At 55.4% G+C, this 16,078-nt stretch overlaps 1 protein-coding gene across 1 annotated transcript in view; it reads right to left on the reverse strand.

The window, feature by feature from the left end:
* Eeig1 (estrogen-induced osteoclastogenesis regulator 1) overlaps positions 1-16,078 on the reverse strand; it is a 32,504-nt gene that overhangs the window by 11,973 nt on the left and 4,453 nt on the right. The gene's annotated exons all lie outside the window — the stretch shown is intronic.

The raw sequence follows: 16,078 nt of genomic DNA on the forward strand, positions 1-16,078 counted from the left end.
TCCCACTTCGTATCACAAGTCACGGTATTTTCACAAGAATTGCCAGGCTCCTGCTGGCCACTTCCCGTGGCCCACATCAGACTTCCAGGCTTCCGCCAGGGGAACACCCCAGGTGAACTGGCCCTCAGCCTGGTCCTGCCAGACTCCAGCCCCTCTTCACCACTGGTAACAGCAGCAGCAACATCCAACGGCTACCCCTGTGGGCCGCTGCTCATGTGGCGTGCCTGGCACTGTCCAGAAAACTGAGAAGCCGTGGCCGCGGGCGGGGGCTCAGCTGAGTGGCAGAGCTCCTACCTAGCACAGGTGAGTCCCTGGGTTCGAGCATTAACGTCACATCAAAATAAAACAGAGGCAGGCTGCTCATCCACAACTGCAAAACAAAAAGGCCACGGTCACTGTGCCTGCCTGGAGTGCAGACAGGTGATCGTGCCCAACTCTCCTGACCACTATCAGCCGATTCCAGGACCCAGGTGACCTAGAGCTGTGACTCCCTTCAGAGGCCCAGCGCCAGCAAGAGCAGAGCAGAACGGAACACAAGCCACCCAGCTCTAGGCCCCGGGCTTCCCGGAACTGACTGGGGTTTGGCCATCCCCCGAGTCCCTCCTAGGCCCAGGAGCACAGCCACACAGGCAGACCCAGCACCCTTTACTGGGGAATCAGAGGGATGGGAGCCACTGAGCCGAGCTGGGCCAGCTGATGTGGGGGCAGCAGGAGCCAGTGAGCCTGCCTGGCCTCATCCCATCCACCTGGCAGAACCTGTGCTCAGGAAAGGGTGGCTGCGGAAGGGTGGGGGCGGGGTGAGAGACCATATCTCAGCTCATCCCACCTAACCGGATGGCCAAGCAGACAGCTGAGGAAGTGACCTCTCTGCACCCTGGGTGACCCGAGGAGCTCAGGTTAGCCACCTGATGGGGCCTCAGGGTGGAGAGTCAGCTGGCAGAGAGGCATCCTCTGAGCCCCGAGCTTGCTCTGAGGGCACTAAGGCCCCCACCCAAGATCACAGCCCCGAGACTGACAGGCAGAGGGGCAGGGCTAGAACCAGGACTTGGCTCATAGGCCCAGAGCCCAGGAGAGCCAGGTGGGCAGGCCCCACAGGCTCATGGGGCCAACAGTACCCTGCTATGTCCCTGAGACACCCAGCCATGTCCATCTGGAAACTGGCTCATAATTCCTCAAAAGGTTGAACACAGAGTCACCAAATGATCCAACAATTCCACTCCTAGGTACACAGCAACAGAAATGAAACCCATGTCCACAAAGACTTGCACATAAGTGGCCACAGCAGCCAAAAAGGGAAAGCAATCCAGATGGCCATCAGTGGGCGAACGGATAAATAACTCGTGGTCCAGTCACATGATGGAATATTAGTGGGCAATAAAGAGAAATGAAGCACGTCACATGCTACACCGCTGTTACCCTTGGAAACGTCAACAGTGAATGGCTGGAGCAGACACAGGGCAACAGCACAAGGTCTCATTTCTGTGAGATGCCTAGAGGGTAAATCCATGGCAGAAAGGAAACTGGGGGTTGCCAGGGCTGGGAGAGTTGGGGAGATGAGTGGCAGTTAACGGACATAGGGTTTCTTGACGGAGTGACGAAAAGGTTCTGTGAATGACATAGTGATGACGGCATATCCTCTGAATGTTAAAAACCACTGAAAGGCTGGGGATTCAGCTCAGTTGGTAGAGTGCTTGCCTTGCATGCACAAGGCCCTGGGTTCAGGCCCCAGCAGCATAAAAAAACAAAACAAAACACATAGCATACCTGTAATCCAGAGACTCAGGAGGCTGAGGCAAGAGGATCACAAGCCTCAGCAATTTAGTGAGGCCCTAAATAAAAAATAAAAAGGGCTGGGGATGTGGCTCAGTGGTTAAGCACCCCTGGGCTCAATCCCTAGTGCCAAAAAAACAAAAACAAAAACACCACTGGACTGCAGGCTGGGAATGGCATGCCTGAGGCCCCAGGTTCACCCCAGCACCCGAAACAAAATCAAAAACCCCCACTGGGTTATGCGCTTTAAATGGGTGAATTGTATGGTGTGTGGACTGTCTCAATAGAACTGTTCCCCTACCCCTAAAAATATATATGGTGGGTCAGGTAGAAACAGGGAGGACAGTACAGAGAAGGTGGGTGCTGGGCAGAAGTTCAAGGCAGTGGCTGCTACTTCAGGTGGGTGGCTGGTGATGGCCTTTATGGCAGTGATGTTGGAGCAAGGCTCACAGTGAGGGAGGGTGTGAGTGTGAACAGCAAGTACAAAGGCCCTGAGGTAGAAACGAGCACAGGAGCAGGTAGCTGGAGAGAGGCCAGCAGGGAGACGGGTAAGGGAGAATGGGGTGAGGTCCTACTGGACCTCCAGGGTCACAGTGAGGATGCTGGATCTCATTGGAAGTGACTACTTGCCCCATGGACTATGGCTTAGGCTGAGGCTGAGAGCAGACACAGAAAGGAGGCAGAGGAGCAAAGACAGAACAGAGCTGAAGAGGCTGAGCTCAAGCCTGAAGAGAGGGAGGCGGGCGTGGCCAGCTCAGGCAGACCTCAGGCCTCACCCACCCGGCGGGCAGTGCTGGAGGCTGTTCAAACAGCCAGGGGAGGTGAGGTAGTGCTGGGAACTCTGTCCACTGCCAGGGGAACGCCCGGTCAGGAGGCCCCAGGCCCATGTGTGGTTCCTGTCAGCCCTGCCAGGTCAGGCCTGGGAAAGCCACAGGGAGACCTTCCTGGCTCAGGTGACAGGCGTGTCCCCTCCTCTGCAGGAAGGTGAGCCTGGGTAGGGCCACAGGATTAGTGTGGGGCCTCTGTCCTGTTCCCGCAGGACTCTAAACAATGGCCTATTAGATGCCACCACTCCCACGGGAACAGCCTCACCCTGGCCCACCCCGGGGTCACAGCAAGGTAAGATAAATGCCACAGGGGCGGCCCCTTCCTGGAGGCCTACTGTGCCCCCCCCACTTCAACGACAGGTGACTCTTCCTGGCCCAAGTTTCACATGAGGAAAGGGAGGCGCCCATGCTCCGCAGCCCACCCCAAATCCCAGAGCTGTGGGCAACAGAGCCATCTGGACCCCAGCCCATCTTTGCCCAGGGCCTGGGTCACAGCCCTAAAGCCACATCTGCCACCAGGACAGCACAGGCTCCCCATCAGACCCAGGGTCCCTGCAGAGGGAGGGAGCTGGCCAGGTCAGGCTGAGGAAGCCTGAGACCTGATTCACTCAGAACCTTTTATGAAGCACCCACTGCATGCCAGGCACCCAAACCCTAAGACACGAGTAGTAAACAGCAGGCAGAGTCTTGCCTTCACGCGCTGGCACATGCCCAAGAGTGGCAAGTGCCGTGGGGGAAGGGAACTTGGAACAGAAGTGGGCAGTGCCCAGGCAAGGGGGACATGAGAGAAGGTGGCCAGGGAAGGTCTGAGCAGGAACATCACCGCGGAGCCCAGAGCTGCAGTGAGAGGTGAGGAGACCGGGAAAGCAATCCTGGCTGAGGAACAGGAGTGCAAAGGCCCTCAGGCAGGATGCCTGCTGCCACTGTGGAGCCGTGAGGGGCCTGAGTGGCTGGTACAGAGGGAGCAAGGGACAGAGGGGTGGGAAAGGAGCTCCGAGGGGGGGCTCAATCCCAGTCTTACAAAGGGACCGTGTGAAGGCACTGGGAGCCGGGAGCACCGCCTGTGCAGGAGTGGCCACAGATGGAGGGTTCACGTTCACGTTCACATCTGAGGAAAAAGCCAAATGTGTAACAGGGGACTGACCACTCAACGGGGTCAAGTGAGCAAGTGCCAGAAAGAAGGGGGAGGAGGGTGGCGGTCTGCTCACCAACAGGGAAGGACAGCCATCACAGTTCAAACAAAATGCAGAAGCGTCCCACATTTTTTAAGTGACATGTACAAATGTCCATGTGCACAGAGAAAACTGGAGATGTCCACATGGCACTGCATAGACTCAGCCTGCCTGGAACACTGTTGGCCAGGCACAGTGGCACCCAACATGTGTCCCCAGTGACGGGGGGGGGGGGGGGGGGAAGTGCAGTGAGCTCACTAGTTGCTTAAGGCCTTGCTAAATTGCTGAGGTTGGCCTTGAATTTGCAATCCTCCTGCCTTAGCCTCCTGGGTGGCTGGGATTACAGGTGTGTGCCACACGTCCAGCCAGAAATGCAATTTTAAAATGACAAAATCTCAGGTTGCACAAGGCCCTGGATTCAATCCTAGTACTAAATAAATGAGTAAAATAAAATGACAAAACCAAAGCCCAGAGGAAGAGATCATTTCAGCCCAGGGAGGCCCAGAACCCTGGACTCCTGGCTCCCCAGACGTAGCTTATTGACACTGGTGTAAGGGGACAAAGGCAGAAGGAAGGTGGCAGCTCATCAGGTCTGTGGTGCAGGTCAGGGATGCCACCTTCATTTGGTCCCAAGAGTTGTGCCCAGTTAATTGAATTTAAATTGAAAAAGGAGACGATGGGATGAGGATAGGAAGGCAGGGTATAAGCAAAGCGTGAAGTACCAGCAGCCTGAGTCCTGGGCCACCCCCTGCGGAAGCACTGCCAGTTGGCCCCACCAGTCAGGGTTTAGGGCGTGCTTCCCAGTTCCCACAGCTGGGGACAGGTAATTAGAGAGACTGGTTTCTTTTTTAGCTATAAGACACACAATTAGACGTGCAACTCCCAGCGAGACAGGGCGAGCCCTCCGTCAGCCGCAGCCTCTGTGACCATGGCAGAGGCAGAACCCAGCTATTTCTGAGCTGCCCTGAAACAGAGTGGAGCCCCCCACCAGCGGATATCCTCAGAACCTCCCCACTCTCCTGGAACCTGGACCTAGCTGCTAGGCTGGCTCTCTGTGACGCACCCATAGAAACCTGCTGTGGACGCTCGTTGAGGGAGTAGGGCATGATGTGGGCACACCTCCTGGAGAGCCCGGGTCAAGTGGGGAGGCAGCTGCTACAGTCTCTGACAGAGGACAGAGAACACCAGCAGAGCAGGAATGGGGCTGCTCCGGTGGCAGTGATGTCAAGGGACCTTAAGTCTGAGGGGGGCTGGATGAAGATCTGGGAGAAAGATGTTCCAGCTAGCAGGAAGAGGACAGGAAAGATCCAGAAGGAAGGAGGTAGCTCTCAGCAGAGCCGAGAGAAGGCCAAGAACAGGACCAGACTGCCTGGAAGGTCTAGGGAAGCCCCATCTCTGTGAGCCTCGAGTTGTCTGTGAAGGGTGGTCTCCCTGCACTACATGGGGCCCTTGGGTGACTCTACGGTGTCACGTCCAGGCTCCTTTCTACAAGGCTTGCCCAAGATACAAAGAATTCTGCCAAAACAGTATCTTTGTGGCCACATCTTCAAAGCATCCTCCTCACTGGGTATCAGGAGACCAGGGAGGGTTGTGGGCCACCATCAGGGCCCCATGCAGATAGGGACCACATCTCCTGTCTTTATTGCAACTGCTTCTCTCCCCAGAGCCCAGGAGAGAGTCGAGCCAGAGCTGTGTGCTCTCCCTGGGCAGGGCCTGCTCGGAGCACGCTCCCCTCGGCCTCCCCTCAGCCACCAACACTGAAGCATCCTGTGCTTGAGCTCCTTCTTCATTTATCACATGACCAATGGATACCTGCAGTCCTGTTAAGGTGTGCCACTATTGTTCCCATTTTTCTGATGAAAAGGCTGAGGTCCAAAGGGGAGGGGAGGTCCAAGGTTACACACCAGGGATGGATGCTGCCTAAAGCAGCCCACCCTCAAGACTCCCAGACTCCTCCTTTCCATTTCCCCGAGTCAACTGCTCTCGACAGCAGGAAAGTTAAGTGGATGTCTGGAGGAGGGGGATGCAGGACCCAGGCTCCCAGCAACCAAAGGCTCTATGAAGAGGTCTCAGAAGCTGTGAGGGGAGGCAGGTCAGAGTGCAGTGAGTTACCAGCCTCAGCTTCTCAAATGGTGAAATTTGGGTCTCCTAGTAGGGGCCACCTTGGATTTAAGGCTCCATGGTTTGCCAAGGTCAGCTCTCTGCCACGTCCTCAGCAGCTGCAGCACCAGTAAGTACAACAAGACTCCAGAGCCTTGGCCCTGGGTGGGTGTCCACCATGCGGGTCAATGCCATAGGAGCTACTTCCTGGGCACAGACTGCCAGGCACCAATGGGCCCATGAGGCCTCTTCTTTGATTTAGAGCTTAAGTGCAGTGGTGACTGGTGGTCACGGAAGGAGCAGAGAGCCCAGCAGAGGGAACCCCAGGGACTAGTGGGGAGCCCAGCCCTCATGATGGAGCTATGGTGGAGGACCACCCTACCACCGCCTACCACTTCACCTCTCCAGCTGCAGCACCGTCAGCCCAGCACTCTCACCACCAGTATGCTTGGCATGGGGCCCTGCCTGGCAAGAGCACGTGCTCAACCTCGCAAGCAAGAGTGGAGTGGGGCCAGCAGGGTGGGCCACTCAGACTCAGGGAGCATGAACAGATCCACTAGCTTCTCACAGATGAAGACTCCCAGCAGGCCCGGTCCCAACGGTAGACTCTGGGACAGAGCTCCTCTTTGAGGAGCTGCCCTGTGCATTGTGGGATGTTTAGTAGCACCTGCCTGTGGCACAGCTCCACGTATGACCAGGAACGTCTCCAGATACTGCCAAATCACCCCCGTTGAGGATTGCTGCTATAGGCCTTGGAAGACACTTCAAACAAGCCCTCAGGTGATTCTGGTGGGGGACCTGGCAGGCATGAGACCTGTGAGAGCACCAGGGACTGCCCAGTCCCAGCTGTGCTCCTGGGTCCCTAGGAAGGCTGGTCCCATTAATAATAATGGTAATAAGGGTCACCTAGCAAGCTCCATCGTGTGAGTCCCTCCTCTGCCATGCAGCCACCCATCCTGGGCCCTGCCTACTCCCAGCAAGCAGATCCTGGAGTTGGCCGAGTTCCTGGAGGAGCAAGCGGCTGCAGTGACGGACGCAAGCCAGGTCCTGGCTGAGGAAAGTAGCCCAGGCCGGGCAGCGAGAGTCAAAAAGTAAACTATTTAAATCCACAACATGTGCCAGTGCTTCCCCAAGGAGAAGAGCGCAGCCGCCTGGGGAGGAGCCCACCCGGAGGACCAGCCAAGGCGTCTGTCCAGAGGCTGCGGGGCGGAAGAGCCAACGTGGCAGCCCAGCAGCTCTGGCCTTTGCCAGGAGTTCAGGGCCACGTGCATGGGAAGCAGCTTGTTAAAAGTTCTGGCCCGGCCAGCCCCTCCTCCAGCAGTGAGACAGTAAGAAGTTCCTAGAAGCCAAACCCCTTGGGGCCTGATGCTGGAGCGCTCAAAGGAGCCCTCTGGAGCCCCACGCTGCCTTCTTCACTCCTTAACAATGGCTGAGGGATTGACAGATGGGCAGGGAGTGGAAGCTGGCAGCAGCAAGTGACCAAACAAGCGGAATGGACAGCACACTGAGGCTTTGCAAACCCCAAGACAGACGAGGGGTGAGAGATGGGTCAGCCACTCAGGCTTGCAGGGGTAGGATGAACAGGGTTAAAAGTAAGGATTCTGGAGTCAGACCACCTGGGCTTGAATTCTGATGCTCTCCAGCCAAATAACCTTGAGAATGGTCTTCAAATAGCCAGCACAGGCAGGTGCCAGCAACCCTGCTTTACAGACACAGGCAAGCAGCCTCCATGCTCTGTCTTCTGCCCCAAGAGCCCTTTTTATTTTTTATTTTGAGACAGGATCTTGCTAAGTTGCTTAAGACCTCACTAAATTTTTGAAGCTGGCCTCGAATTTGTGATCCTCTTCCCAGGTTACTTGGGATTACAGATGTGTGCCCCCACACCTGGCCGACTAGTGCTGTTGTCCAGGCTCTAATCTGTGAATGTGATTCTCAACTGATGCCAGGGGTTGCTCCTCTTTCAAGAGCAACCCACAAGGGACAGCAAGTGAAGGGTCCCAAAGTAAAATGCTAGGTTGGGGTGTGGCTCAGTGGTAAAGCATCTGCCTGACAAGCACAAGGCCCTAGGTTCAATCTTCAGCACAGAAAAAAGAAAAAAAAAAAAAAAGTAAACAGCTGGCTTTGACCTGAGCAAAGGTACCCCCACCACCAGTGTGGCCCAGCCTGGCTCCTGATTCCTGGGCATTTTCCTGTGTGCTGGGTGCTTCTCAAGCATTGACTTCCTGCTTCTACTTCACAGATGAGGACATCAACAGGGAGTGCAGGCACTTGCCACAGATCACACTGAGGTGACAGGTGGTCTGCACTCCCAGTCCCCATGCTGCAGGATCCCTGAGAAATCTGCTGAGAATGGAGCCATTCTCAGGAAACTGTCTTACAGCAGCATGAGTTATCTGTCACACTGGCCTCTGCAAACAGGCTCATGCCGAGTGAGAGATGTTCACTGGGTCAGAATGCAGGGTTGGTGGGATATGACCTGGACCAAACCCAGCAAGACCCACTGGTGCTGGGGAACAAGTGAGGTCAATCCAGGTTGCAGGGAGATGGGAGGAAATGCTCCCCATAGGCTGGTTTAGCAAAGTGCCCAAGATCAGCTTCCCATTGCTGGGTACTTGCTACAAGTCAGGCACTAAACCAAGAGCGTGCCATGCTTGACCTCCCCAAATCCACAGCCCATCGCTCCCATGTCACAGGCTAGAAATCTGAGGTCACAGGTGGTGAAGTCACCTATGTAAGGTCTGTGATATGAACCCATCTGTCTGATCCTAGACCCCCATGGACCTCCAGGACTGAACGAGGCCAGAGACCCCAGGAATTCAAGTGAAGACACAACAACCATCACACTGGTCTGGGTAGCGACCTCCCCTCCAGGACCCTCGACTGTAGCACAGAGAGCTACAGTGCTGAACCTGGTAGGCGAATGCCCTTCCTCAGCCTGTCAGATGCTCAGCAGGCCCACCACAGAAGCATGGGAAGACAGAGACACTGGGGTCCAAGATCAGGTTTTGCCACCCAGTGGACACTTGACCTCTGTGGGCCTCTTTCATCACCCTGTCCCTCTCTTGTGGAGTTGTTACCAAGCACAGAGTGTGCACCTGTTATGGTTTAGATGTGAGGTATGCCCCAAAAGTTCATGTGTGGGACAATGCAAGAAAATTTAGAGGTGAAAAGATAGGGTTAGGAGAGCCAGAACCTAATCCATGCATTAATCCCCAATAGAGTTCAACAGAGTTCGACTGGATGGTAACTGTAGGCAGGGAGGCTGGGGCTGGGGGAGGTGGGTCCCTAGGGGCATTCCTTTGGTGTTTATATTTTGTCCTGGTGAGGACAAAATATAAACTCTGCTTCCTGGTGCCATGTTCCTAGTTGCTTTCCTCTGCCAAACCCTTCTGCCTTGATGCTCTGCCTTACCTTGGGCCCAAAAGAATGGATTCAGCTGTCTATGAACTGGAACCTCTGAAACAGGAGTGCTAAATAAACTTTTTCTCCTTTGGGGCAGGGCCTAGCCCTTCAGCAGTAACCACAGAAAGGGATGTGGAGCTCCAGGCAGCACGCAGAGCCCCTGAGCCAGTTCCCCTTCCCTGCCCCAGGACCAGTGATCTGGTCGTCTCCTCAGGCCTCCAACCAAGCTGGCTGGGCAGGTGGCCCAGGCACATGCAGACGCTCCTGGCTGACTCACCCTTGGGTGGTGTTTGATTCACCAGAGGAGACAGGGGGAGAGAGAAGGGAGAATTCCCATTCCCGGGCCTGGTTCCATGAAGGCCTGGACTCGGGTCCTGAGGGTACATCTGTCCTCTGCACCCCATCCTCCAACCTGGCCCATTCTGAGGGCACCCCCTCTATGTGTGAGCTTCCTCTTCTGGGCCTGAGTCAGAAAATGGTGAGAGCAGAGCCAGTCCCCCAGAGCAAAGGTCCCAGAGGCAGGGCCCCTGCTGTGTTCAACTACCTCCCCTGTCCCAACACCAGTTCCCTGCACACAGTAGGTACCCAGGAATATCTGCTGGCCACATAAGAGCCTCCCCAGGTTGCTCCACAGGGCTGCCCAACACCTTCCTGCGCCACTCCCAGGCAGCAGCTTTCCAGCTGGGCTCTCCCCACCTCTCTGCAGTCAAGAATCATCTCCATCGTTGGTTCTGCCACCAGGTGTTCCCACTGATCCACAACCTTCCTGTGGCTCCTGAGATTTCTCAGGTGACCATGAAACAATTAGGGACTGCTTTTCTTCACAGTCTGACACCAACTCAGACCTGTTTTTCCAGTCTTTCTTAGCAGCTCCCAGGGATTCTAGCCACAGGACAAAAGGCTCAGGGTCAGGCAGGACCACAAGGGCCTTACTCACCATTTTCCACCTTCTCCGTGGACACTTGATTCTCTGAAAATGGCCAGTCCCTGCCTCTGTCATTCACTCCACATCCATTTAGAGAGCGCTTACTACAAACCGAGTTGGACACTGGGGACTCCTTTGAATAGGCCAGGTCTTAGGCTTGCCTGCAGCCATGCTGGACATCTGGGTCCAGCTATAACATGTGACCCTCTTTAGCCAATTCAACCCCCTTAGGAACTGCTGCAGTCCAATGCCACCTTTCTCTGGCTCTCAGAGCGAGCACATCAAAGGACAACCCCAAAGCAGAGTGGTGATGTCCCCCTCCCCTGTTCTGCTCAGAGGTCTCTGAGATGGATGTGTCTAATGGTCTCCTCTGTGCATGGGCCCCAGAAAGGGACCATGCATCTTGGCCAGGCAGTGGCCCAGCTCTAATCACAATTGTTTGAATGGGTGAACCTCGTGAAGACAGAAGAGAAACTCAAGGAGAAAAGGAGAAACGTAGGCCTTTCTTTTCTGCTCCCAGCCCGGGGCCCCCTCTGTCCATTGCCCTGGATTGATACCAACCACCACCAAACCTTTATCAAACACAGACTTTATCAAACACAGGGTCTATAATGGGCACATAACAGGCATCACCCATTTCATCCAGGCACCACAGAGGAGCTTACTATCCATTTCACAGATGAGGAAAGTAAGGCTGAGAGACCCAGCAGCCTGGCAACCTTAGGAGCCTACCAAGCTTCAGAACTGCCCCGTAAGCCCTGCTGGGGTTTGCAAGAGACAGAAGAAAAACTCCCAGCCAGAGAGGACTGCCGGCAGCTGCAGGACGAGGTACTGTCTTATAAAGCAGAGTGATGCTCACGGGTCAGGACGGTGCAGGCTGGCCTGCTCAACATCCCGAGGACCTCCTCCAGGCTTCCTGATGCCCAAAAAGGTGCCTCATTTTTGTCTAGAGGTGCAGGGCATCTGGAGACTTGTTTCTGGCACAGAAAAATGCAGCTCAGGGTACATATTCATGGAACTAGCCTCCAGAAGCAGAATAGGGTAGGCCCAGAAGCCCCTTCCAGACGTAACCCTCACCCAACCTGTACTGGACACTTCCAGACGTTATACAAATGTCATCACACCACCTGTCTCAGCCTTCTTTTTATTATTATTATTACTATTATTATTATTATTATTATTGTAGTTGTAGATACATACAATATCTTTATTTTATTTATTTATCTTTATGTGGTGCTGAGGATCGCACCCAGGACTTCACCCGCGCTCTGCCCCAGCCCCAGCCCCGCCCCGCCTTCTTGTTCTACAGTGTCTGTGCGCGGGTCCTCAGGGGCAGTAGTGGCAGAGGGTGCCTTGAGTTCTGCTTTCAGTCACTCCATGATGACTGGGTGGGGATCGTCTCAGCTGACACTCACCTGCCCTTCTGCAACCTACAGCCCCAGCAGGCCACCTTATACTGTCCTTGGTGGTTCTAAAATACAAACTTTACTCTGATTCCACCTGTTCCGAGCTCCCACCCCTCAGATGGAACCCCTCTCCAGGCCCTTGCCTATTCCAAGCCCACTCCCAGGCCACCGGCTCTTCATCTGGGGCTGTCCTCTAACCCCACCCATCCCCTGGACCCAGGTCAACATCTTTCCTTGGGACTGTCACTGGAACTCTAACTAGATTCATGTGCCTCCCCTACAGAAGGGATCCTGGAGGGGGCTGCAACTGCAGGGCCCAGCCAGGGACCCAGCCACAGAAGATGCCCAGGAAATGATCACAGAGCAACTAGGGGGGAGACTACGCAGAGCACAAACCACAGGTGTGCTGCCCCCACATGTCTGCAGAGAGTCTGGTTCTCAGAGAGGAAGTGGTGAGAGGCAAGGGTGCTTTGCAGGTGGAGAGGACCCAGCTGGGCACCCCCAGCCCAGGCTCTGCAGCCCCTCTCAGCAGGTTTGGTCTGTTTTTACCTTACAGAGGCCTGGCCATGTGCTAAGCACAAACACCCTGATCTCAGGGACCCCTCCTGCCCCCAGGCGAGCACCCCCACGTGGAGGAAGAAGCTGAGGCTTCAGGGCAAAGCCCCTGGCCGTGGTCTGAGAGTGACCCAGCATTGCCAAGGTACAACTGTGGCACCAGGCCCCTTCCCCCATCCCCAGCCTGCTGTGAACATCACTGTCCCTGCAGGACAGTCCACCCACCTCCCACCAGCAAGGCCCTCAGCTGCCTAACAGTCACAGCCTCTGAGCCCATGGTGGCACCCAGCTGCCTGGTGCGTGGGTGAAAGCTGCTCCTGACACAGACTGATACCTCCAGCACAGGCTAGGGGAGGGGCTGGGCTCAGCGGCTGGCAGTGGCTGCCACACAGTCCATACCAGCACCCTCACTGGTTCAGAGCCAAGGGAGCAAAGTCCCAGCCTGGCTGCAGGGCACAGTGGTACAGGGTACAGTGACTCATGCCTGTAATTCCAGCAACTTGGGAGGCTGAGGCAGAAGGATCACAAGTTTGAGTACAGCCTTGGCAACTTAGTGAGACCCTGTCTCAAAAATAAATAAAAAGAGGGCCGGGTTGTACCTCGGTAGCATGACTCTATGTTCAATCCCCAGAACGAGGGGGAAAAAATAAAACAGTCCCAGCCCAGGGCAGCACCAGCCCACAGCAGCAGGCCCCAGAACTGAGGTGCAGGGAAGGCCACTACTGCCCAGGAAGGACCCACAGCCTGGGGAAGAAGCCAGATACATGGATGAGGACCAGTGCCCTGAGATGAGGGCCTACAGGGGTGACAAGGCCAAAAAGGCAAGGGAAGGTTCCCAGAGGAGAAAGCTCTTGGGCTAGGCAGGAGTGGGAAGGGAGAACAGAGGACAAGGCAGATGCAGGACAAAGACAGAGAAACCAGAAGGGCAAGGGGTGAGGAGGCCCGGGGCTCTCTCACCTCTGCCCCTGTCCACCAGCAGGCTGACAGCCAGGGCCCTCCACCACTTGTCTCCTGCCTCCCAGAGCAGTCCCTGAGCTATGCCGTGCAGAGGCACTGCACATGGGGCAGATCCAAGCTAACAGGCAAGAAAGCATGCAGCCCCTCGCCTGAGCTCAGACACCAGGCTCATTCCTTGCCTACTCACACCCCTGCAGGGGGCAGAGATTTGGCCCTGAGCAGGAAGTGCCCTTTCCTGGCAGCACCCCATCATCCTGGCCCACAGCAGAATACCAGCTACCAGAGGCAAGTGGGGCACATCATTTGGCACAGCTGGGACTCAGCCCAGAGACAGGAGGGCAGACCTTAGCATACATTGTGTCCACCATGGGCAGTGGCCAAACTGGACGCCTGACAGGTGTTATCTCACCACATCCTCCCCGGAACTCTGCGAGGCAGACTCTGTGCTTCAAGAGAGGGTCACAGAGGAGGCTGGGATCTAAAGTCCCTTGCCCAAGGTCACAGGCAGTGAATGGCAGGTCAAGGGGGGAGGAGGGCAAGACAAAAACCCAATAGGCAGAGAGAATCTCTTATCAGAGCTCCTTCCTCCAACCACTGAACCAAGCTGGCTGGGCTGGGGATGAGGACTGTCCACTGCCAGTCAGCAGCTGGGCAGAGGGGGATGTGGGCAGTTTGGGGCCTACATTGGAGAGTTCTTCCCAGCCCTGGGTGTCTGCAACCTTAACCCTACGAAGTCACCAGGGCCAGGAACAGGCTGGGCAGCGTCAGCCAACCAAACAGCAACCTACCTCTGGAGCCTGAGGACAGGTCTGGTGTCCCCCCAATCCCAAGCACTTGCCAGGAGAGATGGATAATGAGCAGCCAACCCCCTCCCCACCCACACTAGCTCTAGGTCTTGTCTTTTCGTTTTAATTAATTATTTGTTCTAATTGTCTAGGTCTTTTCTAAGCAAATCTGGCGGCCCGCTCCAACCTTCCCATGGCTGCATGGTGAGAGGAGGACAGATGTAAACTGTCGCCACAGTACTACTGCCAGGTCTCCACTCCACCAGAGTCACAGGCTCCTAAGGTCTGTACACAGACTTGCCAGCAGCTATCCCAGTACCCATATGCAGGGCTCCTTGGAAGCAAGTTAGGACTCCCAGGTACTAAGAGGGCTCAAAGTCACTCCGGGCCTCCGGCCACCCCCATGCAAGCAGTATGGTTGCTGCTTAAGAACCCCAGGCCAGAGCATCTCCCAGAATGGAGCTTCAAGCAAGGAACAGGACTTAGAGAGCAGCTTTGGCTCCACGGAGCCTGGTGACCTGGGTCAGGGCTGCTGCCAGGCTGGCACCTGCTAACAATGTGGCCAGCTGGCATCAAAAGTCAGGTCCAAGGAGCAGACATTAAGGCCAGGCAGAGACTGGGCAGCTTCAGGTCTCACCTTGGCTACCAGCAGCCTGATGTGACCTTAAAGGGAGCTGGCAATTGACCTGGTGCCATGACTTTGCTGACCCTTCTGGCCTCTGTGGCCTACTAGCTTGGCCCTGACCACTTCCCCGCCTGAAGGACTTCTCTCCATAGGCCTCTCTGTCCCCATGCCTGCATACAGAAGGCTTCCACAGGGGCCCCAGGGTCTAGGCTTGTCCAGGTAAAACAAGGGACGAAGATCACACCAGGAACCCAAGGGTGTACTGGTGGGGTCAGAGGAACCCTGGGCAGGAGCCCACGTGAGGAGGCAGCTGCAAATTCCCTTAAGCCAAACAGCCAGGCAGCACTGCTGTCAGATCTCCCAACTTGAAAGAAACTGAAAGTCAGGATTTTTATGTGATCAACAACTCCTGGAGCACTGCATGGCTCCACAGAACCCCGGCTACGTGTGCCCCTGTGCTTACTCTGAATGTCCATCTTCTAGCACCTTCCACGCACTAGGCATGGTGCTGGGCCACTAGGGTGAAGAACCCCCTCCCCACTCTGCCTGCCACCCCTGCCCAGGGCTGGACCAGCATTCCACCTCTCTCTCCAAGCCCCTTTCCATCATCTCCACCTGGCAGCTAAGAGCTACCATCCTAGTGGGCAAAGCAGGCCACACTGCTCACCTGCCCCTCAGAGGACTCCCAAAGCCAGCAGCCTGGATCCTTTCCATCACTTACTCTATCCCTTTCCTTCCCTCCCCGTACCGCAACCCACGAAAGTGCCCTGCCTGATCCTCTCAAGAGGCAGTGCCTCGGGCCAGGGCCCTCCAGTCCACAGTCTTCCCACTTCTTCCAGGCCACACCACGCAGCCTTGGGGGCTCCCATGCAGCACTCCCTCCTTGAGGAAATCCTCCCTATGGCACTGATGAACCCTGTCATGAGACAGTGAGCTATGTGAGGGCCAGGACCATGCCAACCTGGATGGGCGCTCACTCGACACCTGATAATAAGTGGACAGATGCCTGGACAGAAACGCCTCCCCAGCTGGTCTGCCAGGGGCTAATGGGATCCAAGAGGAGACTCCCCACATCTGTTAGGCTACAGAGTTCCCATGATGCCCGCCAGGCACACTGGCCCCACCCACTGGGAGTTCACAGGAACAGGGCGGTCTGGTCCTGCTCATCTCTGGAAGCCCAGGACCAATGGTGAATACTGGGTCAAAGTGGAATGGAGGCTGCAGCTGTAGCTCAGTGGTAGAGCACTTGCCTAGCACACGTGAGACACTGGGTTCGATCCTCAGCACCACATTAAAAATAAATAAATAAAATAAAGGTCTTAAAAAATAAAGGTATTGTGTTCATCTACACCTAAAAAACATAAATAAAAATAACATATTTTTTAAAAAGTGGAATCAGCTACAGCTAGGGCTGTAGCTCAGTGGCACAGTGCTTGCCTAGCATGTGTGAGACTGGGTTCGATCTTCAGCACCACATAAAAAAATAAATAAATAAAATAAAGGCATGTTGTCCATCTACAACTATAAAACTTTTTTTTAAAAAAATGTAGAATG

The sequence above is a fragment of the Urocitellus parryii genome, chromosome 4, assembly GCF_045843805.1.
Source record: "Urocitellus parryii isolate mUroPar1 chromosome 4, mUroPar1.hap1, whole genome shotgun sequence".
NCBI classification, from domain to species: Eukaryota; Metazoa; Chordata; class Mammalia; order Rodentia; family Sciuridae; genus Urocitellus; species Urocitellus parryii.